This window comes from Mauremys mutica, chromosome 2, assembly GCF_020497125.1.
Source record: "Mauremys mutica isolate MM-2020 ecotype Southern chromosome 2, ASM2049712v1, whole genome shotgun sequence".
Classification (NCBI taxonomy): Eukaryota; Metazoa; Chordata; order Testudines; family Geoemydidae; genus Mauremys; species Mauremys mutica.
In genome coordinates, this window is record NC_059073.1 from 239,974,551 (window position 1) to 239,986,870 (window position 12,320).

The following is a 12,320-nucleotide window of genomic DNA, read 5'->3' on the forward strand; positions in this document are numbered from 1 at the left end:
TACCCAATTACAATGTTATTAATGGCCTGATGCCAAGAGATGATGTGCACCTGCTGTTACCACTGCCAGCAGTGGGCACTGTGAGTGTTCATCATCTCTGAAGAAATAAGGCCATAAATGTTTTAGGAAGTATTCTCATCCTGTTCAGTGTATAATCTGTCTCGGCATTGTGCTCCGTAGTCTAGTTATCTAACTAAGGAGGTGTTTTAAATACCTTTTAAAATGCATCTATATGTTCAGAGTTATTAAAATCTTTTTAATCCTGTAGACGAGCGCTTCGTTGCTCGCAGTACAAATTCACTGGAGACCACTCTTTCACACACCAGTGCCCTTTTATTTCCCAGTATTTTCCCACCACCATGTATATACAGCTATATACAGTTCAATACCAGTCAGGTAGCCCCTGAAGGAACAGCTTGCTCTTACCACAGCTGGGAGCAACAGGTCCTCACTTTCCTGTCCCCCAACTTCCTTCCTGCTAGCTTTATAGGCCTTCCTCTCAGCAGGCTCACAGGTGATTGCTCTCAGGCTCCTTTAATGAGCCACACCCTGCCAGCTCCAGCCAGTTCCCCTTGATGGGAGCTATGCTAGCAGGTTCTGAGCTAACAGAGGCTGGTTCAGTGCCTCTTAAGCCAGCACCCTGTTACAAATCCCTATGTAGAAGTATATAGAGATTTTGAGAGAGCAGTTTTGAATGACTGCTTCTACTCCATCTGGGCTTTGAGTGCCTCACCTCCCACAATCTAAGCATGATTGACCTGATTTGTTATCTAGGTGACAGATTCCTTTCTGGGTGAAGCACAAAGTAGGGTATGAATGGCGAGTACTGCCTGCCAAATTGTAGAACCAGCTCTCAAACAATACTCAGCCATGGTGGTAGGAAACACTGTCCTGTTCGAGGTGCCATCTTTCAGAGAAGACAAAGCCAGGACCTTCCTATCCACTTGTGGTCAATACAGCACATACTGTAAGGACAGAGGGGTTAATCTTTGTGCCTTTACTGAATTGCTACTTGGATAGTCAGCTACCAACCACTGTAGTACTCTACAGTGGTTTCAATGAAATATAATATTTATCTTCACTTACTTGCTGTCCCAAAATGTTGTGTAGTGCGGCTTGGTGCTGTTCAGCCACTGATGTGTTTCCCCACAGATGCAGATGCATTTCACTGACAAAGCAAAGTAGTCCTTGTGTATAGTTTGTCTATATCAACTTGCCAGACCTTTAGGGATGAAAAGCAATATAGAAAAATGCAGAATTACAGTATCATCATTTCAGTGAGAAGCTATCAATGTGCAAGTGTTTAAAGATCACAGAAGAAAGAGATGGAAATGAAATATCTGTTAATTATTCACATGTAACTCTAAAATACTTGTCTTTCTATGGATAAAGCTGAGAGGCAGGCCATAACATTATTAGCATACAAGTTAATATGATTGTGTTAATAGTTTAGCATCTTCAGTTCCATAGCTCAGTGGATTGGCCTTTGGAAGCTACAATACAGATGCAAGTCGTGCTGTGCATTTTGAAGAATAGTGACATGTGCTTCCAGTTTTCACCCCCAGAGTCTGATGGATCCTCATTCACCATCCCCCAAATCCTCCTTAGCCCATATCCAATTCTCAGTTTTATACAGTTATAGCACCTGGTCGATGTGTTCTCTGGTATTTATGATGGTCTTCTAGCAATGAGCTGAGGAAGTACAACAGCAGGAAAAGACCATTCAGAGATTGGACTCAGGATGTCAAGTGGAAATAGAACACTTTTGGTTATATTCACATCTGAATGGTACCAGAGGAAATAGACCCTTTTCCATGGAAGACTAATACACCACATTGTGATATATACTAATAAGAGCTTTAGTAGATGTTATTTAGCAGTGATTAAAAGATTTCACAAACATTCATTTCTGTGGCTTTCACCAGAGAAGTTTTGTAACCACTAAAAGTAAGTCTGGTCTTCTCTAATGTTATATAAACAGTCACAGTAACAAGATCATTTTTTGGTATTTGTTATTTATTTTTGAGGATCATATTTATGTCTTCTTTTTTCTAAAGACTTTGAAAAGTGATACTCCTGAAACTTTCCACTTACTCCATTATGTTAAGAATGTCTCTAGCTTGATTTAAATTGAAAACTAAATATACAAAAACCAGATTCAGAAACTAAAACTGCACTCGGTTTAACTTTACACAGATTGAAAGTCCAAAGACATTTGACTTCAGTCTTTGTAAATAAGACCAAAACCTCTGATTTCTTACAAGACCACTAATCATTTGAGTTTAGATTTCAACCTTCTACAGTAAAAGAATAGGAAAAACAAATACCAAAACATAATAATGTCAGTACATTTAGTTTAAACACATTGTAAAACTATTCACATAACTGCTTGTGCAAACCTAATTCTCAAGAGACAACCCTTCTAAATTTTTAAGAGCACTATAGCAGGTGTATGTTACAAATTAACAATACAGTCTGTGTTACTTACTGACTCAGTACATTAAAAAAAAAAGGCATCTCCTGTATAGTTCTACACGTTTTTTCCAGTTGATTTCTCAGCAGGTGGATGAGAGGGATAATTTGGCTTGGGGGTTGTTTTTAGCACTTTCTTTGGTGTTAAAGACCAGGCAGCATGGTTTGCTGGGCAGGGTGGAGAACAATACCCTCTTTATACATGCTGTTTTCTATCAGTACTTTCTCTCTGAGAATACGTTCAGACAGGTCTTCCATCTAGGCCAATGAGCTGCTGAAGTGGGAAGTTCACTTAGCTGTAACTGGCCCTAAAGTGCAAAAGGCTGTGAGCCGGGCACAAGGGGTGCAAGCAGCCTCTCTACTTGCACAGCCCACGTTATTTGGACAATTTGTAATCGAAGCCCCTAATTCTATTCTGCTCCTTCCCTAGTCTTCTGGGGGCAGCCAGCCAGCCCAAGGTTGATTAACATTGGTAAGTATTGTATGTTAGGTGTTCCCGGCCGTACCTGTGCATTCTTACTAGGATTACAGTAGAGTTCACAATGTACTAGGGCTAAGTGATATATAGCAAATTGGGAACTCAAATACCATTGAAAGTCAATGGGAGTTGGGTGCATAACTCCATTAGGAGTTTTTGAAAATCCAGGGTGAAATCTTGGCCCCATTGATGTCAATGGCAAAACTCCTATTAATTTCAATGGGATCAGGATTTCACTCCCATGCTAAAATGAGCAATGGCATACATTGGCCTCGATGACATTATCTTTCTGGGACAACTCAGAACTGAAGCCTGGTCTACACTACGCGTTTAAACCGGTTTTAGGAGCGTAAAACCGATTTAACGCCACACCCGTCCACACTAAGAGGCCCTTTATATCGGTATAAAGGGCTCTTTAAACCGGTTTCTGTACTCCTCCCTAACGAGAGGAGTAGCGCTAATATCGGTATTACCATATCGGATTGGGGTTAGTGTGGCCGCAGATCGACGGTATTGGCCTCCGGGCGGTATCCCACAGTGCACCACTGACCGCTCTGGACAGCAATCTGAACTCGGATGCAGTGGCCAGGTAGACAGGAAAAGCCCTGCGAACTTTTGAATATTTCCTGTTTGCCCAGCATGGAGCTCCGATCAGCACGGGTGGTGATGCAGTTAAAAATCAAAATAAAGAAAGAGCTCCCGCATGGACCACGCGGACGTGATCGCTGTAAGGGCAGGCAAATCTGTTCTATCAGCACTCTGTTACAGAAGACGAAATTCAAAATCATTTTTTAAATATCTCCAGACAGATGCCATAGCAGGGACTCAGCGCACTGCTGCGTGACAAGCGTAATGGAAAGCCAAAGAATCAAATGGACGCTCATGGACTGGAGGACTCAAGCTATCCCACAGTTCCTGCAGTCTCTGAAAAGCATTTGCATTCTTGGCTGAGCTCCAAATGCTTCTAGGGTCAAAAACAGTGTCCGCAGTGGGTCAGGGCATAGCTCGGCAATTTACGCAGCCCCCCACCCACCCACAGAAGTGAAAGGGAAAACAATCCTCTCTTGGCTCTTTTACATGTCACCCTATCTTTACTGAATGCTGCAGATAGACGCGATGGTGCAGCACTCAACACCAACATCCTTGCTCCCCCCACGCTATGGATGGCTGATGGTACAAAATGACTGGTACCCGTCCTCATCATCAGCCTATTGGCACATGGGGCAGTGCAAAAGGACTGGTAACCATGCTGACTAGCATCTGTTAGGTCGATCAAGGGCGCCTGGTCCTAATTTTTCCTGGTAGATGGTACAGTATGGCTGATAACCATCGTCATCATAGCAACAGGGGGCTGAGCTCCATCAGCCCCCACCCTTCATGTGTAAAGAAAAGATTCAATTGCCCCTGAACTACCAGAGGGATGCTGGGCTCCTCTCCTACACACTCCTTACTGTCCTGTCTGGACTATCATAGCAGCTGGAGGCTGCCTTCCACTCATATCTCACTAACAAGTCACTGTGTCTTATTCCTGCATTCTTTATTACTTCATCACACAAGTGGGGGGACAATGCTACGGTAGCCCAGGAAGGCTGAGGGAAGAACTGAATCAACAGGTGGGGTTGTTGCAGGAGCACCCCCTGTGAATAGCATACAGCTCATAATTTCTGCAGGATCTGACACAGAGCAGCTGTGCTCTCTGGTTCTCTGATACAGTGGTTCTCTAGTACACTTGCCCATATTCTAGGCAGGACTGATTCTATTTTTAGATACCAAAAAGGAGGGATTGACTCAGGGAGTCATTCCCAATTTTGGCTTTTGCGCCCCTGGCTAAGAGCAGCCAGGGGCACTTATGACAGCAGCAAATGGAACAGTGCAAAAGGACTGGTAGCCACGATCATCTTATTACCAATTTATGGTATGGTAGATGGTACAATATGGCTGATAACCATCTCTGCTATCATGCAAAAGCAAAAGCATGCTGCTGTGTAGCGCTGCTGAATCGCCTCTGTGAGCGGCATCTAGTACACATACGGTGACAGTCACAAAAGGCGAAACAGGCTCCATGATTGCCATGCTATGGCATCTTCCAGGGCAATCCAGGGAAAAAGGGCATGAAATGCTTGTCTGCCGTTGCTTTCCCAGCGGAAGGAGTGACTGACGACATTTACCCAGAACCACCCGCGACAATGATTTTTGCCACATCAGGCACTGGGATCTCAACCCAGAAATTCAAAGGGGCGGGGGAGGCTGCGGGAACTATGGGATAGCTACGGAATAGCTACCCACAGTGCAATGCTCCAGAAATCGACGCTAGCCTCGGACCGTGGACGCACACCACCGATTTAATGTGTTTAGTGTGGCCGCGCACACTCGATTTTATACAATCTGTTTTGTTAAACCGGTTTATGTAAATTCGGAATAATCCCGTAGTGTAGACGTACCCTGAGAGGAGGAAGAAAAAGCTTCACATGGGAGTTACATATCAGTGGAACCATGAATTGATCATTCCCTTCATCAATTATTGTAATACATTTTCTTTTCCCTTCATAAACCTGATTTATTTTAATTATTATCCAGGAAACTCATTATGACCCATTTACAAAACAATGGGTCAAGCAGTTGTTTTTCAGCTGTTAAAGAAATGCGGGCAGTTTTTAGCCAGATTCCATTGAGTTTCTCATTGCTTCTCATTGTTTGCATGGCTCTACTATACCAGCAGATGGCGCCATCCACTTAAGTAATGAAATCACTGATCGTACTTCGAAACAATTCCACCACATCTTCTCTCCTACCTCTTTCTTTTTAAGTTAAAGTACTTAAGAAATGAGCCCTCAGCTATGGCTTGAACAAAATCCACTAAGAAACAGGAAAGAATAAAAATCAGTTTGGCAAGTTGAAAAGCACATCACTTTTGAGATAAGAAATGTTCACGTTTGAAAGATATTCAAAATCACAGAAGCTAAAATGAAAAATGGTTTTAAAATGTAATTTCTTTTTATATTAGTGTAGTGCTACTGTACTACACACCCTATTCATTTCCATGGTTTACACTATCTAGTCAGGTGTTTATAAAGAACTTAATCTTGGTGATATCCTACGAGAGTGAATTTTTAAATTGTGCACGGAAAATAGAAGGGTGGAGTGCTTTAATATGCAAAAACAGAAGAAGAGACTTCTGGTATCATTTTAATCAAATGTTAACTCTCTTCCTTGCAACAGTAGACGTTCAGATATCTAGCAGCCACCACTGAAGGTGACAGAGGGATCATATATTTGGCATTAAGAAGATGAGCAATGGCATATGACAAAACAGCACACAGCAGAGAGAAATCATCGGGTTTTGGGGGGTGGAGGGGGAGGTTCCAGAAGTTGTTTGGTACCCTGACTTTATCATGTGAATTAACTGAGTGAAACAGCTCAAGAATAAAAGTTACACAACCCAACTGCACGGCATGACAATTTAATGGCATGGGCTTAATGCAGAAATTACCGGGAGAGGGTCTTAGGTCTGTGTTATGCAGGAGGTCAAACGGGATGACCATAATGGTCCCTTCTGGCTTTAAACTATGACTGAAGAACTGTATACAGCCTAACCAAGGCGCCAAGGGATTTCAGAATGAGCCAAGATGGGAGTTGAGAAATCCTGAGCTCTTATTTTAGCAGTGTCATTGCCTCACTGCATGGCCAGGGGCAAGTCACTTCACTGTTCTGCCTCACTTTCCCTAACTGTAAAATGGGGATAGCACCCCTTACCCATCTCCGGCTGCATTAGAGGTTTTGTGAATCTTAATCAGCTAATATCTGGACAGGGTTTTGAACATGCAAAGCTCTATATAAATATTAGGTTATACTAGTCTCTCACTATTTAAAAAATGACAAAATTCAATTCAAAGGTCACTTTTTAAGGTAGCATTTCACAAGGAATTCCTTAGATGGGTCCATTGTTGTGTATTTGATTGTCATGGGTTTTGTTACTATGGCAACTGAGTTAGACTATTAAGGGATAGCTCAGCCGGTTTCAACCGGCTGAGTGAGCTCTCTGTATATCTGTAAATAAAATGGAGGTTTTGGTTAGCTGTCTGCTCTCTGGCCTCAAGTGATTGCTTCCTACACCGGCTGCCCCAAGGATATAACACTGGCGACGAGAGTGAGACTCCGGTGCTGTTCCAGTAACAGAAGGAAGTAGAAGTTAAGGTAAAGAACAAACAAACAAAAAAGCTGCTTGTTTGCACTGACTGTGAAAGTGAAACTAAAAATCATGGCTACTCTGACCAGGCCCTTGGAGCCTTTTGATGAGAATACAGAGCAGTGGCATGTGTATACTGAGCGTTTTGAGCTTTTTGGTATTGCAAATGACATTACAGAAGCGAAGAAGGTGCCAATATTCTTAACTGTTGTAGGGGCTAAAACCTACTCTCTGCTACGCAGCTTACTACACCCTGTTAAGCCTGAGACTAAATCTTACAGTGACATTGTGGAAATCCTGGGGTCTCATTTCTCCCCAAAACCACTGGTAATTGCTGAAAGATATAGGTTCCACAAAAGAGACCAAAAGGAAGATGAAACAGTTGTACAATTTGTAGCCATTTTAAAAAAGCTAGCAGAACACTGTGAATTTAAAGAGATGTTAAATGATGCCCTGCGTGACAGGTTAGTGTGTGGCCTCTGCAGTAAAGCTATACGGAAGCGCCTACTGACAGAGGCTCAGCTTACATTACAGAAGGCTGTTGATATTGCTATCTCCATGGAACTGGCTACAAGGGAGGCACAATACATCGGTGTATCCCCTAGGGTGCAAAAAGTGTCACAAGAACTGACCCACAAAACGGTGCAGAGTCAAGAATGTTACCGCTGTGGTAAGCTGGGTCACCAGGCATCAGAATGCTGGTGTAAGGACCTGGTGTGTCAACACTGTGGCAAAAAGGGACACATTGAGTATGCCTGTAAACAAAAGAAAAAAAGAGGCCTGTGGTCTGGCCGACAAAAAGAGGAACCTTGCATACCCTAGAGCAGACCCAGGATGATCAAGGTGACACCTCCTCACAAGAGGAAGTGCCACTGCATGTTTTGTCTTTGGCAGCGGGCTCACATGAATACTGGGTAACCCCCTTATTGGAGGGCAAACCTATACGCATGGAACTAGACACCAGTGCAGCTGTCTCGCTGGTTCCTGAGACTGTGTATAAGGAAAAGCTACAGCATCTTCCGCTTAAGGCAACAAAAACTGTTCTGAAGACGTATACAGGTGAAGCTGTGCCCATGTTGGGCACTATTGATGTTAAGGTGGAGCTCAATGGACAGGCAGCTAAATTGCCACTGTTTGTGGTGAGAGGTGACTACCCAGCCTTAATGGGTAGGTCTTGGCTTGGGAAGATTCAGCTGAACCGGGCAGAAGTGCACCGGATGACTAAAGAAGAAGAAACCAGTCTAACCCCTATACTAAGGAAACATGCTGCTGTTTTTGGAGATGATTTGGGAAGTATGAAGGGAATCACTGTGACATTGAACATTAAACCTGGCAGTCCACCAAAATATCTGAAAGCCCGAACTGTGCCATATGCCATCAGGCCAAAAGTTGAAGCAGACCTGGAGCGCCTGGTCACCAATGGAGTCCTAATACCAGTTACCCATAGCTCATGGGCCACTCCTATCATTCCAATAGTGAAGAAAGATGGCTCTCTCCGGATTTGCGGTGATTTTAAAGTCACCGTCAACCCAGTGTTGTGTGCAGAGCAATACCCGCTTCCCCGCATCGATGACCTCTTCGCAGGCCTGGCTGGGGGACAAAAGTTCAGTAAGATTGATCTGAGTCAAGCATATTTACAGATGCACGTCGATGAAAAGTCCCAAGAGCTGTTGACTATTGTGACTCATAAGGGGCTTTATCGATACTGTCGCCTACCCTTCGGAATCACATCGGCTCCCGCCCTGTTCCAGAGGGCTATGGACCAGATCTTGTGTGGCTTGTCAGGAGTTCAGTGCTATCTGGATGATATCCTGGTCACTGGAAGAAATGAAGGAGGATCACTTAAAGAATTTAGAGGCTACCCTACAAAGACTGGAAGAGTATGGCCTACGAGTTCGCAAAGACAAGTGTGAATTCTTCAAGCCCTCTGTTGAATATTTGGGACACATCATCGATTCTGCAGGTCTTCATAAGGCCCCTGCAAAAGTTAAAGCTATTGTGGAGGCTCCCCCACCTCGAAATGTAAGCCAGCTGCGCTCATTTCTAGGACTACTGAACTATTACGGGAAGTTCATCTCACAGTTAGCCACACTGCTAAAACCACTTCATGAGCTCCTTGGGCAGAACAAGGCCTGGAAGTGGACTGAAGCCTGTGATGTTGCATTTAACAATGCTAAGGATGCATTGTTAAATTCTGAAGTTCTAACGCACTTTGATCCATCCTTACCCCTGCAATTGGCCTGCGATGCTTCCCCTTATGGAGTGGGAGCGGTCATGTCACACATTATGCCTTCGGGAGAAGAAAGACCTATTGCTTTTGCTTCACGCACTCTAAGCAAAGCAGAAACTAACTACGCCCAAATCGAACGTGAGGCATTAGGAATTGTTTTTGGAATTAGGAAGTTTCATCAGTACCTGTTTGGGCGAAAGTTTACTCTTCTTACAGAGCATCGACCTCTGACATCAATTTTTGGACCCTACACAGGCATTCCCCCATTAGCTGCTAGTCGTATGCAACGTTGGGCATTGATACTTTCTGCACACACATATGAAATCAAATATCGGAAATCCACTCTGCACGGCAATGCAAATGGCCTCTCAAGGTTGCCTTTACCGGTCAAACATCAAGATAGTGCCCAAAAGGAAATCTTCTACTTTGAACAGGTAGAGAATACACCCATCACTGCTACTCAGATAAAGAAGGCAACCCGCGTTGACCCAGTATTACCCCAAGTTATGGACCTGGTGATGCATGGAAAATCTCGACAAACCTCTCCGGTCTCACCCGACCTTGTTCCCTACATGTCCAGGCGGACGGAGTTATCGGTCCAATCTGGTTGTTTGTTGTGGGGGAGGCGTGTCATTATTCCACCACCCCTGAGATCACAGATGTTAGAACAGCTACATTCCGGTCACTGTGGAATAGTGCGCATGAAGGAAATTGCACGAAGCTATTTTTGGTGGCCTAGATTGGACAGTGCTATTGAAGAGAAGGCAAAAGCTTGTATGTCATGTCAGGGTGTGAGGAATGCACCCCAGTGGGCACCCCTACACCCATGGGACTGGCCTGAAAACTCGTGGCAACGTATTCACGTTGACTTTGCTGAACCCAGACAAACTGTGCAACGTCAGCAGCAATATCAATTCATCAGACGGGCACCCAGAGCAAAAGACCGAACCTTTAGCCCAGGACAGCCAGTTTTGGCTCAGAATTATACTTCCAGAGCTAAATGGGTCCTGGCCACAGTCATCACTCAAACAGGACCTGTTTCCTATACAGTCCGGACTGCAGAGAATCTTACCTGGCGGCGACATGTAGATCAGCTGTTGCCAGGTCATGCCAGTCTTCAGGACCCATCTGCAGTTGAGGGGTCTGACTTCACCCCTCCTGGTGAGACACCGAATCATGAGTCACCTGTTCCTGACTGTTCTCCTCCATTACTGCCGGCAGCTGAGATACCCCTTTGCCCAGCACGAGCTGATACCACCTCCTCACCTATTCGTGCTGCGGACCTTGAGCCCCTAGTACTTTCGGGTGCAACACCACCAGAAGTTCGCCGTAATCCACCTAGAGACAGAAGGCCTCCTCATCGGCTGGATCTTTAGTTAGGGCGAACCCACGGGTATGGGGCAAAATAATCCCCAGGGTTTAGCCGGGAATGGAGGCAGTCTACCCTCCTTCTCTAGTTTAGTGTGTGTTTTATTTAGGGGATGTTCTTATTAGGGGGGGAGGAATATGTTGTGTATTTGGTTGTCATGGGTTTTGTTACTATGGCAACTGAGTTAGACTATTAAGGGATAGCTCAGCCGGTTTCAACCGGCTGAGTGAGCTCTCTGTATATCTGTAAATAAAATGGAGGTTTTGGTTAGCTGTCTGCTCTCTGGCCTCAAGTGATTGCTTCCTACACCGGCTGCCCCAAGGATATAACATCCATAGTCATCTAAACCTTCCTTAAATTTTTACTCAGACAATGTATAGCATTCTATTGTCTGGTAACTTTCAAAAAAGTCTCCTCTTCCTAACAGGCTAACCCTCTATGTGTGCCTTATTCACAGCCTAGTTCCCATATAACTTATTCACATGTTCTGATTTTAGAACTGGATAGGTGCAGCATTTGTATAGTACATTTCTAGTTAGCTGCTACTTCAGAAACAAATCCTTTAGAATCATAGAATATCAGGATTGGAAGGGACCTCAGGAGATCATCTAATCCAACTCCCTGCTCAAAGCAGGACCAATCCCCCACTAAATCCCTAAGTGGCCCCCTCAAGGATTGAACTCATAACCCTTGGCTTAGCAAGCCAATGCTCAAACCACTGAGCTATCCCTCCTCCCTAGATTGTGGGGTGGGGGGTAGGGTGCAAAATACCTCCCCCTCCACTTCACCATATATATACACACTACAGCATTAGTGGTTAAAAGCCCAAGTCTGACAGGGCAGTCAGCACAAGTACATGTTCATTGTAAGGATTTGATATCTGGTAGGTAATTGCTGCTGCACCTATACTAGTCATTGTTTGATATTTAGATAAGTCCAGCTGACAAGCTGTGATGGAAGGCTGGCTCTGCTTGTATGAGCTCCCTTTTCAAACTCACACAGACCTGAATGCTGCATATATGCAATAGTAGCAGGTTAGAGAGTTCCACCTCATGAGCAGTGACTGGGTTTAGAAACTTAAGGCACCTAGCATGACTCTCTGTAACATTCAAGTCAATTCCCTCCAGTGTCCAGCCCCTCCATTATGACAGACATCCTTTTGACAGGTCTCTCTATATCTGACTGACATTTCCCTGTCCTGCAGGAATCAGCACACAGACTGCCAAAGCTATAGCCAAGAGTGAGCTTTTAAAGCCCATTAAAAGCACAGTGGTGTCAGAAGTTTGTGGCTAGAGAATGGGATTCAGAGTCAAGAAATATGGGTTCTGCTCCTGGCACTACCATGAAGTTTTATGCCATTGGCAAGTCATATAGCCTCCTTGCCTCGGTTTCCCCATCTGTAAAATTGAGAAAACCCCACAGAGGTGAGGAGACACTGTCTTCATTCAATAGTTCTCAAGTGCTTCAAGACCCTCAGATGAAAGATGCTATAAGAGCAGAACTTTTATAGAGGAATAGAATTGTGCCTGTGCCATGAAAGTGGACCAAGTGGGTGGAGGGAGATAAGGAGAAGCCAAAAGGTGAA

At 44.3% G+C, this 12,320-nt stretch overlaps 1 long non-coding RNA gene across 4 annotated transcripts in view; it reads right to left on the bottom strand.

Moving 5' to 3' along the window:
* The window catches only part of LOC123362766, a 70,352-nt gene that overhangs the window by 2,549 nt on the left and 55,483 nt on the right, over window positions 1-12,320 (bottom strand). For all 4 annotated transcript variants that reach the window (XR_006576551.1, XR_006576552.1, XR_006576553.1 and 1 more), the window contains one exon: window positions 1,087-1,222. This is a non-coding gene — a long non-coding RNA (uncharacterized LOC123362766). The remainder of the gene's footprint in view (window positions 1-1,086; window positions 1,223-12,320) is intronic.